The following is a 13,030-nucleotide window of genomic DNA, read 5'->3' as shown; positions in this document are numbered from 1 at the left end:
ATCTGTCCGCTTCACTGCGTTTAATGGAGGAGGAGGAGGAGGAGGAGGAGGAAGAAGAGTTGTCCGATGATGTGATGGTGATACAGGAGGCTTCCGGGCAACTTCGAATCGTCCCATTGTTGCAGCGCGGATGGGTAGACATGGAGGATGAGGAGAAAATGGAGATTGAACTTTCCGGTGGGGCCAGAGGAGTCATGCCAACTAACACTGTGGCAGACATGGCTGAGTTCATGTTGGGGTGCTTTACAACCGACAAGCGTATTGTCAAAATCATGGAGGACAACCAGTACTGGATCTTTGCTATCCTTGACCCCCGGTATAAAAACAACATCTCGTCTTTTATTCCGGTAGAGGGGAGGGCCAATCGCATCAATGCTTGCCACAGGCAATTGGTGCAGAATATGATGGAGATGTTTCCAGCATGTGACGTTGGCGGCAGGGAGGGCAGTTCCTCCAGTAGGCAACCAAGTTCTCACCGGTCCACACAAACGAGGGGCACACTGTCTAAGGTCTGGGACACCTTGATGGCACCCCCTCGCCAAAGTGCCGCCACGGAGGGTCCTAGTGTCACCAGGCGTGAGAAGTATAGGCGCATGTTGCGGGAATACCTTTCCGACCACAGCCCTGTCCTCTCCGACCCCTCTGCGCCCTACACGTATTGGGTGTCGAAGTTGGACCTGTGGCTTGAACTTGCCCTATATGCCTTGGAGGTGCTGTCCTGTCCTGCCGCCAGCGTCCTATCTGAGAGGGTGTTCAGTGCAGCCGGTGGCATCATCACTGACAAGCGCACCCGTCTGTCAGCTGAGAGTGCCGACCGGCTCACTTTGATAAAAATGAACCACCACTGGATAGAGCCTTCATTTTTGTGCCCACCTGTGTAAAGCACCCCAACATGAAACTCCATGTCTGTACTCAACCTCTCCAATTCCTCCGCATCCTCATACTCATCCACCATAAGCGTTGCACAATTCTGCTAATACTAGGCTCCCTCCACCCTGATTTCCCCCAACTCTGCTGGTTAGAGGCTCCCTCCACCCTGATTTCCACCAACTCTGCTGGTTAGAGGCTCCCTCCACCCTGCTTTCCCACAACTCTGCTGGTTAGAGGCTCCCTCCACCCTGCTTTCCCACAACTCTGCTGGTTAGAGGCTCCCTCCACCCTGCTTTCCCACAACTCTGCTGGTTAGAGGCTCCCTCCACCCTGCTTTCCCACAACTCTGCTGGTTAGAGGCTCCCTCCACCCTGATTTCCACCAACTCTGCTGGTTAGAGGCTCCCTCCACCATGAATTGGTCCAAACTGGGGTTTTTAGAGGCTCCCTCCACCATGAATTGGTCCAAACTGGGCTGTTTAGAGGCTCCCTCCACCATGAATTGGTCCAAACTGGGGTTTTTAGAGGCTCCCTCCACCATGAATTGGTCCAAACTGGGCTGGTTAGAGGCTCCCTCCACCATGAATTTGCCCAAACTGGGCTGTTTAGAGGCTCCCTCCACCATGAATTTGCCCAAACTGGCCTGTTTAGAGGCTCCCTCCACCATGAATTGGTCCAAACTGGGGTTTTTAGAGGCTCTCTCCACCATGAATTGGTCCAAACTGGGCTGTTTAGAGGCTCCCTCCATCATGAATTGGTCCAAACTGGGGTTTTTAGAGGCTCCCTCCACCATGAATTGGTCCAAACTGGGCTGGTTAGAGGCTCCCTCCACCATGAATTTGCCCAAACTGGGCTGTTTAGAGGCTCCCTCCATCATGAATTGGTCCAAACTGGGGTTTTTAGAGGCTCCCTCCACCATGAATTGGTCCAAACTGGGCTGGTTAGAGGCTCCCTCCACCATGAATTTGCCCAAACTGGGGTTTTTAGAGGCTCCCTCCACCATGAATTGGTCCAAACGGGTTTTTAGAGGCTCCCTCCACCATGAATTTGCCCAAACTGGGCTGTTTAGAGGCTCCCTCCACCATGAATTTGCCCAAACTGAGCTGTTTAGAGGCTCCCTCCACCATGAATTGGTCCAAACTGGGGTTTTTAGAGGCTCCCTCCACCATGAATTGGTCCAAACTGGGGTTTTTAGAGGCTCCCTCCACCATGAATTTGCCCAAACTGGGCTGTTTAGAGGCTCCCTCCACCATGAATTTGCCCAAACTGGGCTGTTTAGAGGCTCCCTCCACCATGAATTGGTCAAAACTGGGGTTTTTAGAGGCTCCCTCCACCATGAATTGGTCCAAACTGGGGGTTTTTAGAGGCTCCCTCCACCATGAATTTGCCCAAACTGGGCTGTTTAGAGGCTCCCTCCACCATGAATTGGTCCAAACTGGGGTTTTTAGAGGCTCCCTCCACCATGAATTTGCCCAAACTGGGCTGTTTAGAGGCTCCCTCCACCATGAATTTGCCCAAACTGAGCTGTTTAGAGGCTCCCTCCATCATGAATTGGTCCAAACTGGGGTTTTTAGAGGCTCCCTCCACCATGAATTTGCCCAAACTGGGCTGTATAGAGGCTCCCTCCACCATGAATTTGCCCAAACTGGGCTGTTTAGAGGCTCCCTCCACCATGAATTGGTCCAAACTGGGGTTTTTAGAGGCTCCCTCCACCATGAATTTGCCCAAACTGGGCTGTTTAGAGGCTCCCTCCACCATGAATTTGCCCAAACTGAGCTGTTTAGAGGCTCCCTCCACCATGAATTGGTCCAAACTGGGGTTTTTAGAGGCTCCCTCCACCATGAATTGGTCCAAACTGGGGGTTTTTAGAGGCTCCCTCCACCATGAATTTGCCCAAACTGGGCTGTTTAGAGGCTCCCTCCATCATGAATTGGTCCAAACTGGGGTTTTTAGAGGCTCCCTCCACCATGAATTAGTCCAAACTGGGGTTTTTAGAGGCTCCCTCCACCATGAATTGGTCCAAACTGGGGTTTTTAGAGGCTCCCTCCACCATGAATTTGCCCAAACTGGGCTGTTTAGAGGCTCCCTCCACCATGAATTTGCCCAAACTGGGCTGTTTAGAGGCTCCCTCCACCATGAATTGGTCAAAACTGGGGTTTTTAGAGGCTCCCTCCACCATGAATTGGTCCAAACTGGCGGTTTTTAGAGGCTCCCTCCACCATGAATTTGCCCAAACTGGGCTGTTTAGAGGCTCCCTCCACCATGAATTGGTCCAAACTGGGGTTTTTAGAGGCTCCCTCCACCATGAATTTGCCCAAACTGGGCTGTTTAGAGGCTCCCTCCACCATGAATTTGCCCAAACTGAGCTGTTTAGAGGCTCCCTCCATCATGAATTGGTCCAAACTGGGGTTTTTAGAGGCTCCCTCCACCATGAATTGGTCCAAACTGGGGTTTTTAGAGGCTCCCTCCACCATGAATTGGTCCAAACTGGGGTTTTTAGAGGCTCCCTCCACCATGAATTTGCCCAAACTGGGCTGTTTAGAGGCTCCCTCCACCATGAATTTGCCCAAACTGGGCTGTTTAGAGGCTCCCTCCACCATGAATTGGTCCAAACTGGGGTTTTTAGAGGCTCCCTCCACCATGAATTGGTCCAAACTGGGGGTTTTTAGAGGCTCCCTCCACCATGAATTTGCCCAAACTGGGCTGTTTAGAGGCTCCCTCCACCATGAATTGGTCCAAACTGGGGTTTTTAGAGGCTCCCTCCACCATGAATTTGCCCAAACTGGGCTGTTTAGAGGCTCCCTCCACCATGAATTTGCCCAAACTGAGCTGTTTAGAGGCTCCCTCCACCATGAATTGGTCCAAACTGGGGTTTTTAGAGGCTCCCTCCACCATGAATTGGTCCAAACTGGGGGGTTTTAGAGGCTCCCTCCACCATGAATTTGCCCAAACTGGGCTGTTTAGAGGCTCCCTCCATCATGAATTGGTCCAAACTGGGGTTTTTAGAGTCTCCCTCCACCATGAATTAGTCCAAACTGGGGTTTTTAGAGGCTCCCTCCACCATGAATTGGTCCAAACTGGGGTTTTTAGAGGCTCCCTCCACCATGAATTTGCCCAAACTGGGCTGTTTAGAGGCTCCCTCCACCATGAATTTGCCCAAACTGGGCTGTTTAGAGGCTCCCTCCACCATGAATTTGTCCAAACTGGGGTTTTTAGAGGCTCCCTCCACCATGAATTGGTCCAAACTGGGGGTTTTTAGAGGCTCCCTCCACCATGAATTGGTCCAAACTGGGGTTTTTAGAGGCTCCCTCCACCATGAATTGGTCCAAACTGGGCTGTTTAGAGGCTCCCTCCACCATGAATTTGCCCAAACTGGGCTGTTTAGAGGCTCCCTCCATCATGAATTGGTCCAAACTGGGGTTTTTAGAGGCTCCCTCCACCATGAATTGGTCCAAACTGGGGTTTTTAGAGGCTCCCTCCACCATGAATTGGTCCAAACTGGGGTTTTTAGAGGCTCCCTCCACCATGAATTTGCCCAAACTCTGCTGGTTAGAGGCTCAATCCACCCTGATTTTCAAAACAAATGTTGGTGCCAACCTCAACTTACTACAAGGGCCAAATTCACTGCTGGTGACAAGCTCTCCTCACTGCAAGTGCCAAATACACATGTTTCAAGGTGTTTTCCTACTGTCAGAGAGGTGGTATTGAGTGTGTAAAATGTGTAGTTGTTAGGCTGTGATGTTGGGGTAATAGAGGGTCTTTGGTGTGTTAGATGCCCCCAGACATGCTTCCCCTGCTGTCCCAGTGTCATTCCAGAGGTGTTGGCATCATTTCCTGGGTTGTCATAGTGGACTTGGTGACCCTCCAGACACGGATTTGGGTTTCCCCCTTAACGAGTATCTGTTCCCCATAGACTATAATGGGGTTCGAAACCCGTTCGAACACACGAACATTGAGCAGCTGTTCGAATCGAATTTCGAACCTCGAACATTTTAGTGTTCGCTCATCTCTAATTGCCACTGCAGTTTTTCCCGCAGCGCTTTTTTGCTGTGGCCCACTACATGAAACCTTAGCCTAAAGATTGATTTAGTTTTCTCTGCAAAGCCTGAACAAGTCTGACTGCCGACTGCCACTGAGATGTCAAGCATCCCATGAATGAGGCCACAGAAAGGGAAAGATTTTTGTAAACCCCTCCCCAACATGGATGTTGCTATGGGGCATAAGGCTAAGGCCCCACGGGACAATCTGTGGTGGGAACGTATTGCGGTTCTTCCCGCAGCGCTTGGAACAGGAATTTCGCTGAGTTTTCCTCTGCGGACTTTCTGTTGCCATTATAGCCGATCTTTCCGTAGATATTATTAACTTTCTACAATTTCCAAAACCATGCCAGTTTTGGAAATCGCAGCATGTTCGCACTGTGAATTTTATCGCAAAGTGGGCATGGGATTCGCATGAATCCCATTCACTTTGCTGTTACTGTATAATGCCGCAACGTTTACGGCCCGTGAGGCCCCGGTCTAAATGTTCAGATTTAAGTCAATGAAATATCTGGTCAGCAAACATTTAATCAAGTTTAGCAGTGAAAATAAAGAGGGTTGCTTTGTTGGGTACAGGGGCTGAGAGAAAGAGTCATACTGGTGGCTAGGACCAAAGAGGAGTCATGCTCATTCAATGGGCAGCAGAGTTGGATTGGCGCACTGGGTAACCGGTGAATTCTTCAATGGGCACTGTGCCTTTATTGTGCCCTACCGGAATCCACTGCTTTTTTAATAGGCAGTGGAGGTCTGGTAACAGGTGGCATAACAATCATGGTAAGGGGCCCACTGGATATGTCCAGGGCATCTTCTTCTGGGCTCTTCCAGCCTGTGACTGAGCTCACATGCTGATGTTACTGCTGGAGCCTGTGATTGGGCCTCAGTCATCACATGGAGCTCACTGATGTCATTATGCCCGTGTGACTTCAGTCACAGGCAGAGGAGGACCAAAAAGGATGCTGAAGACAGCCATCGTATGGCGGGTGAGCAGCATGTCATTGTTATTACCTGTGGCCGTGCTGTGTCAGTACAGCTGATATGCTGGGGTCCTGGAGGTGGGCACCTAGAAACAATTATACTTGTCCATGTGCCCTAAATGTCCCAACTGACAGCATGTTGTTTTTTTACTGCAATTTTTTATCAGCCATTGTTTTCCCCTACAATAAAGTAAATAAAATAATTGCATAAAAAATACCAAATAACACTCTGCATAAATGAACAAACTGCACTACTTAAGTTCCCTGTAAAGAAATTTAAAAAAAAAAAAAAAAAGTCCACCACCCATGCTGGACCAGGTATACCTGTTAATTTAGCAAATATGGTAATTTATTACTTTAACAAGACATTTCATATTCAAACAAGTATGAGTCTGTATAATGTATTCAGTAACATTATGTACCGTAACTGCACTGGTTTCACAGGTCCTAGCTGCAGAGGAGCTAAACAGCAGCAAACACTGAAGAGAATAAACGGAAAGCACTCACGTAGTGGTAGTGGTATATGTTACCCATTGACTCCCAAGTAAGAAAATAAGGCAATATAAAATTGCCTTTCATGACAAAAAAATTATTTACCAAGAAGGAGTTGTTAGAGTCAAAGGAAACTTTGTCAATGTGATAAAAATATGTGTGTAGGGAGTGCATAGTGGCCCCCATACAATATAATGTCCCATAGTGACCTCCATAATGTATAATTACTAATGTCCAATAGTAGCCTCCACAAAGTGTAATATCCTATGGTGGCCTCTCTACACAGTATAAGGTCCCATTGTGACCCCTAAGGTTTTGGTTACGAATTTTCCAAAAATTTCAGGTTTGGCTGAACCTGAAGTTTTTGGCGTTCACCACCCATGTACCATTATTATACTCTGGGATCTATTCCGAAACAGTCTCCATACTCAAATCCAACTAAAACAGAACCTGTATATGTCGCTAAAAATAATATGATTCCAGTCTGTTGCAGTCCAGGTTTTTCTTTCACAACAACACTGTAAACCAAGAACCAAGACAGTGACTGACTTTCAATAACAGGAACATAACTGACACCATGATACCAAATTTGCTTCTGCTAAGTGCCTGGAAATGGCTGGGGCAGAAAAAGGGGGTGTGCAATAAAGGTGTCATTTGGAATGGTTGACAAGCAAACTATGGGAGCTGCTTATGTTTGTCAGCAGGTCAAACAATCCTCTCTATTTTTGATTTGACTGGGCTGTCCAACGCCTGTTTGCCATGACTGTGTATCCTTACTTAACCTCTATTCACTAACAGCTAGGTCAGAATGGCCTAGATAATGGTAAATTTGTAAAAACATCCATCCAGTAAAGAGTTCCCTCTCAAAGATGTCATTGAGTATGTCATGGATCTCATGACGAACAGTGAAAGATCTCTAACCAATAGGTACACTACCCAAAAGTAGCCTTTGAGAGTTTATTACAGCTCACTCCCAATGGCCTGTTTAGCAGGTGAGAAATTGATTGTTTTTATGCACTCCCTACACACTTGTCATCGTATGGCATGTGAGCAGCATAGCATTGTTATTACCTGAAGACACACTGTTTCTGTACAGCTGATATGCAGGGGTCCAGCAGGTGGGCCTATAGAAACAATTCCACTGATTCACGGGCCCCAGATATCCCAGTATGACACTGATGGGCAGATCATGAAACTGACAGCATGTTGTTTTTTTACTACAATTCTTCTGCAAATTTTTATCAGCCATTGTTTTTCTCCTACAGTAAAGAAAAAATTGTAGAAAAAAAAATTACATAATTATTATTATTATGAATACGTCATGGATTGCATGACTAGCAGTCAAAAATCTCACATCAATTAGGTACACTACCCAAAAGAAGCCTTTGAGAGTCTATTACACCTCACTCCCAGAGGCCTGTTTAGCAGGTGTGAAACAGCAGGTGATTGTTTGTATGCACTCCCTACATACTTGCCTATGTAGACCATCCATAAAAAGTGGAATTAACCTGTTCGCACCACATTTTCCAAAACATACACCATATGGGTGCATAGATCACTTTCGGACTTTTGATTGCCAAAACAATGGTTCCTATAACTGTATAGGAACATGTAGTTTGATCCTATTTCCAATACAGTTGGACACCGAACAAAATGCATAATGTACAGCATGTTTTTTATTTTTTATTTAACAATGGTCGTCTGTCATATGCCATGAGTGCCAGAATGGCATATGCAGCTGTGTTTTGTAATGCGAAGCTGCAATGTATAAACGTATGTCATAAGAATCAAATTTTTTTTATTCAACTGCATTTTTGGCCTATGACAGGTAACTTGCGCCTTATTTTAAATTGTAAAAGAATTAATTTTTAAATAAAGCTATGACTTTTTTAATACCAATATGTTTTCCTCACCAGCTGAGTATAATCTTTCAAAAGATCCTTTCCATTTTATTTTTAAAAATATTATTATAAAATAATAATACAGTGTTAATTATTATCTGAGGGTTCAGTTATTCAGCCGGTATAAACTATAGGATCTGTTTAAATGATATGTTGACACAAAAAAATACTCTATTTATGCTATAAATGTTTCTATTGTCATCATTCTGATTATTATTAATGAGTAGTGAACCCTTAGATTTATATTAGTTGGGACAGACACAATCTATATTTATAAACATGGTTATTCTATTTATCCCATGATGTGAAAAATATTGCAGTGTTGATGTTTATTTGCTTTATGTGTCATGACATGGATCACATATTCATTCCAAATATATATATATATATATATATATATATATATATATATATATATATATATATTTCTATAATTTTTTATATAAAAGGCTACAATTTTTCATATATATATATATATATATATATATATATATATATATATATATGTACATATAGTAACTTTGTAACATTCAGCTGTGGTACCGCACTGTGGACATTACAAACCAGCATGCAATACTTGGATATTAAGTTTAGAAATAAATAAATTCTATTGTTGAAGGAATGTTATGGCTTCATAGCTGTAGGATTATGTAACTATGTAACTGCAGAGAACCTATAAGTGAGAATTAAACGCACACACGCAACATGTATTACATTTTGTGTTTATTTGACTTGAGCTAATAATAGAGTTTGTGTGATCTTGGTGATAAACTGGTATGAGCACACAGATATACATATCCTGTCAAGGGAGGCTAACCCCTGGTGTCTGTTTTATGAATGAGAGACCTCCGCCAGTGCAAATCACGAATAATAACAGCCTGGAAAATACAAACACAATCCGACACTGCTGGGGGAAAGTTTCAGAAAAGGGATCCCAGAGGGTCAACGCCAGCATCCGAAGTGAAGGGAAAGCAGGAAGCAGCCCTTGAATATGCAAGCACTGGGAGCACAGGCCTGGACTCTGGCATCCGGGCCACACCATTCAGCAAGCTTGTGCCCTACAGCTGTGTGAGGTTTGGGGAGAGGGAACTTACTCCTCTGATTTAACACTGTGCATGTGTTACAGTTTTAGGAGCAGTAATAGGTACAGAACATGGGCATTAGAGAAATGTAGAGCGCTCAATACAGTATATGTAGAAGCCAATTAAAGCTAATGTACCACATTGTGGAAAATCAGATTTATTTATTTTTTTGCAGATTCAAAGCCAGAACTGGATGTAGCAGAAGGGAGAAGTATAAGGGTGCATTCACACGGAGTGGGTGCATTCACTTCAGTGGGTTCCTTTTTCTACTAGCATATTCTGCTAGCAGAAAAAGGAACCCATTGAAGTCAATGGGAGGCCTTTGTTTCAGCGCTGAAATTCCACACCAAATTCCTCACCATTTTCCTCCATGTGAATGGACCCTGACAGCTCAAAAAACGCAGCAAAATCAGCAACAATGGAAAAAAGCATCTTTTCCGTAAGGTGGGGCCATAGCAATAAGCATATCATGCATTCTGATATGTTGTCTGTCTTTTTAATGGCTAGTTTTAAATCTAGGTGTGGTATGTAAAGTATAGTTACCAACACTGGCTATATAATAATATATAATGTTTGTAATATGCCTTTATTACCTTTTTGCTGTCAGACTATTACCAACAATACATCATAATGCACATAAGGCACAACATATAGACACAGATTAAGAATAACAGTGAAAACTGTGAACAGTAATGAAAAATATGGTAGGTTTTACATTTACTTACTTTATTGCCAATATTAACCAAAGGAGATTTTTTACATTAAAGACATTTTCTGCCAGTTTGGTATCAATAACCAATATTTAGGATAGATGATGAATAATAGAGCGATAGGGATCTGACACCCAGCACCCCTACCGATCAAATGCTCAGAAGCCAAAGCATTCAGGCGAGCACTACACTATGGATTCACTGCTTACTAAACAATGCACCATATATTGTATATTGCAATGTAGCCCCATTCACTTGGATGGGATTGAGCTGCAAACGGGCCACGTAACCACTGTACATGAGGTCACTAAAGTGCTGCTTACCTGAACACTGCTGCTGCTTCAGGTGATAGATGATAGATCATTGATGATATCAAAGTCATCATTTAGCAATGTAAGTCTCTGCTTTTCTACCTGCTGGCATAATGAGTTAATAGAATAATATATTCCAATAATGGTTAGCTAGAATATAATAAGCTAATGTAGATTTGTATACTTAAAATGCCCATTCAGCTTTGAAGTGGATTTTATCAGCCCTGTACCCACAATAACATGGAGAATCAATGCTGGCCTTTCTATATATTGTATTGAGTCCGGATTGCCCTCTCTTAACTTTAGACCGTGCTCAAAGCAACATAGCTAGACATTTCAGCTAGAAATTCATTATGCAAGAAGTATTTTTCTCTGTGTTTATTTATCTCTTATTTCTGCTTGTTCAGCTTATTTTTCCTTTACAAAATATATGTAGTGTCACCAAACGGTTCCCATTCATAATATAGGCTCCATCTTGAAGCATTGTGCTGGCTCCTATCCCATTAATGTGCTATTATCAGTGATCTACATCTATTAGCATGTGCACAGCATCGTGTCATAAAGCTGCAACTTAGAAAATATGTTGACAGGATATTTTTTCTCAACACTGACATGTCAAAGGGACCTTTCAATGTGTTGGAGGATCTGAGTGAAATACAGAGCAAGATAAGCAGAGCAGCAGAGGACTTCATTCTCCCCCAGGCCCTGTTGGTGGCAGTAAGAGGAAGGTATTGACAAGTTTCCCCCTTTACAGTAGAGCAAACTCTCCAGATAAGACCTGGTAAAGATAACATTGCTGTCAGTGGAGATTTAAATCAGCTTAGTTCTTTCTTTAACCCCCTTTCAGAAACAAGTTTTTCCTTTAGCAATTCATAGACTTAGCTGTAGATTAAGTACTTGGGTAATAAAAGTGTGTATTACATGACAACATTGCAATTCAGCACTGAGAAAGTGTAAAAATTCTTATAGATGAAAGTTTTGTGTTAAGATTATAAAATTAACTGTTGTAAGGAATATACCCCTTTACTGGTCAGATAACATGCGTCTAGAATCACTTCTGCAACATAGTTATAGAAACACTATACTAGAAAACAAGAGAATTATAGACCAAATAAATAGGAATTCAATAAATAAATAAATAGGAATTATGTAACAATTTGCTTTTTAATCATTATGGTCTTAAATCTCTTTGTTTAAGTAAAATAATATATTAGAAAAAATCAGTGAAGAGAACATGTGACTATGATTTACACTGATCATGTCTTTTATGATCCACTATTCCATTGGTTATAATGGGGAGAATACAGTAATTTCACAAAATAAATCAAAACCAAAATCATTGGTAGTTGTCTAATAAAGTATTTGAAAAAAGTCTGCAGATTTATTTTGAAGAATACAATAAAAAATATGTATTTTATTAGAATGAATAAAGATGGGTTTACATCACATTTTATCCATTTCTAAGATATTTATTATTTTCTAGAAATAAAATAATATTTTGCAAAATTAGGTAGCATAATTGTGTGTGGCATCCATTTCAGTTGTTGTTTGCAAACAATTTCTACTATCTATCTTCATTAAAGGGCACCTGAGTTTTCAGCAAAAGTTGAAATATAGGCAGGGCCTTGCTGAGCAGTCTATTCTCTGGTGGTATAGGCCTGTATGCACTTTATACATCTGTCTGTGGATGAGTACAATTCAGAGCAGTCTGCTTCATCCTTTATTACTACTACTGGTTTCTTTTCTTTTTTTCCTCCTCTGGGCCGAAGGATGGCCAGAAACTACTGGTTTCTTTACATGGAATTCTGCCAAAACTAATTGTAAAAAATTACAAACAAACAGCTGAAAAAACCCAAGTAAGCATTAATATAGGAGATCCCAGGACACTGGACTCCAATTCCAGATTATGATGCAGCTAAAAATCCTACTCACTGAAGAAGAAATCTCAGCACAACCAAGAAAGATACTTGCTGTCTATTACTAACATCCCATCAGCAATAAAGCAAGCAACCATTGTAAGCTGTGATAAGCAACAGACTCATATGTGCAGTGCACAGCCAGCCAGGGGATGCTGTGTATAGACATATTTAAAGGGAGCCTATCATACAAACCCTTTTTTTCTGAGTAACACGTCAGAATAGCCTTAAGAAAGGCTATTCTTCTCCTACCTTTCGTTGTCTTCTCCGTGCCACCGTTCTGTAGGAATCCCGGTTCTTGTCAGTATGCAAATGAGTTCTCTCGCAGCACTGGAGGCGTCCCCAATGCTGCGAGAGAACTCAGACAGACCACGTGCCCACAGACCACGTGCCCACAGACCACGAGAAAATGGCCGCTGGAGGCAGCGCTGGAGAGAGTTCTCTCGCAGCATTGGGGACGCCTCCAGTGCTGCGAGAGAACTCATTTGCATACCAACAAGAATCGGGATTCCTATGGAACGGCGGCGCGGAGAAGACAACGAAAGGTAGGAGAAGAATAGCCTTTCTTAAGGCTATTTCTATGTGTTACTCACAAAAAAAGGGTTTGTATGATAGGATCCCTTTAAGTTGTGACAACAGACCTGACCCTCCCCACTCCACTCCCGTTGAAGAGAGATCTATTCTACCCCTCTACTCACTGTGTTTTGGTCTTGAGCCTAGTAACAGGGAGTGAACAGA

This window comes from Leptodactylus fuscus, chromosome 1 (genome assembly GCF_031893055.1).
Source record: "Leptodactylus fuscus isolate aLepFus1 chromosome 1, aLepFus1.hap2, whole genome shotgun sequence".
In the NCBI taxonomy this organism is placed as follows: Eukaryota; Metazoa; Chordata; class Amphibia; order Anura; family Leptodactylidae; genus Leptodactylus; species Leptodactylus fuscus.
This window is presented reverse-complemented; position numbering follows the sequence as displayed.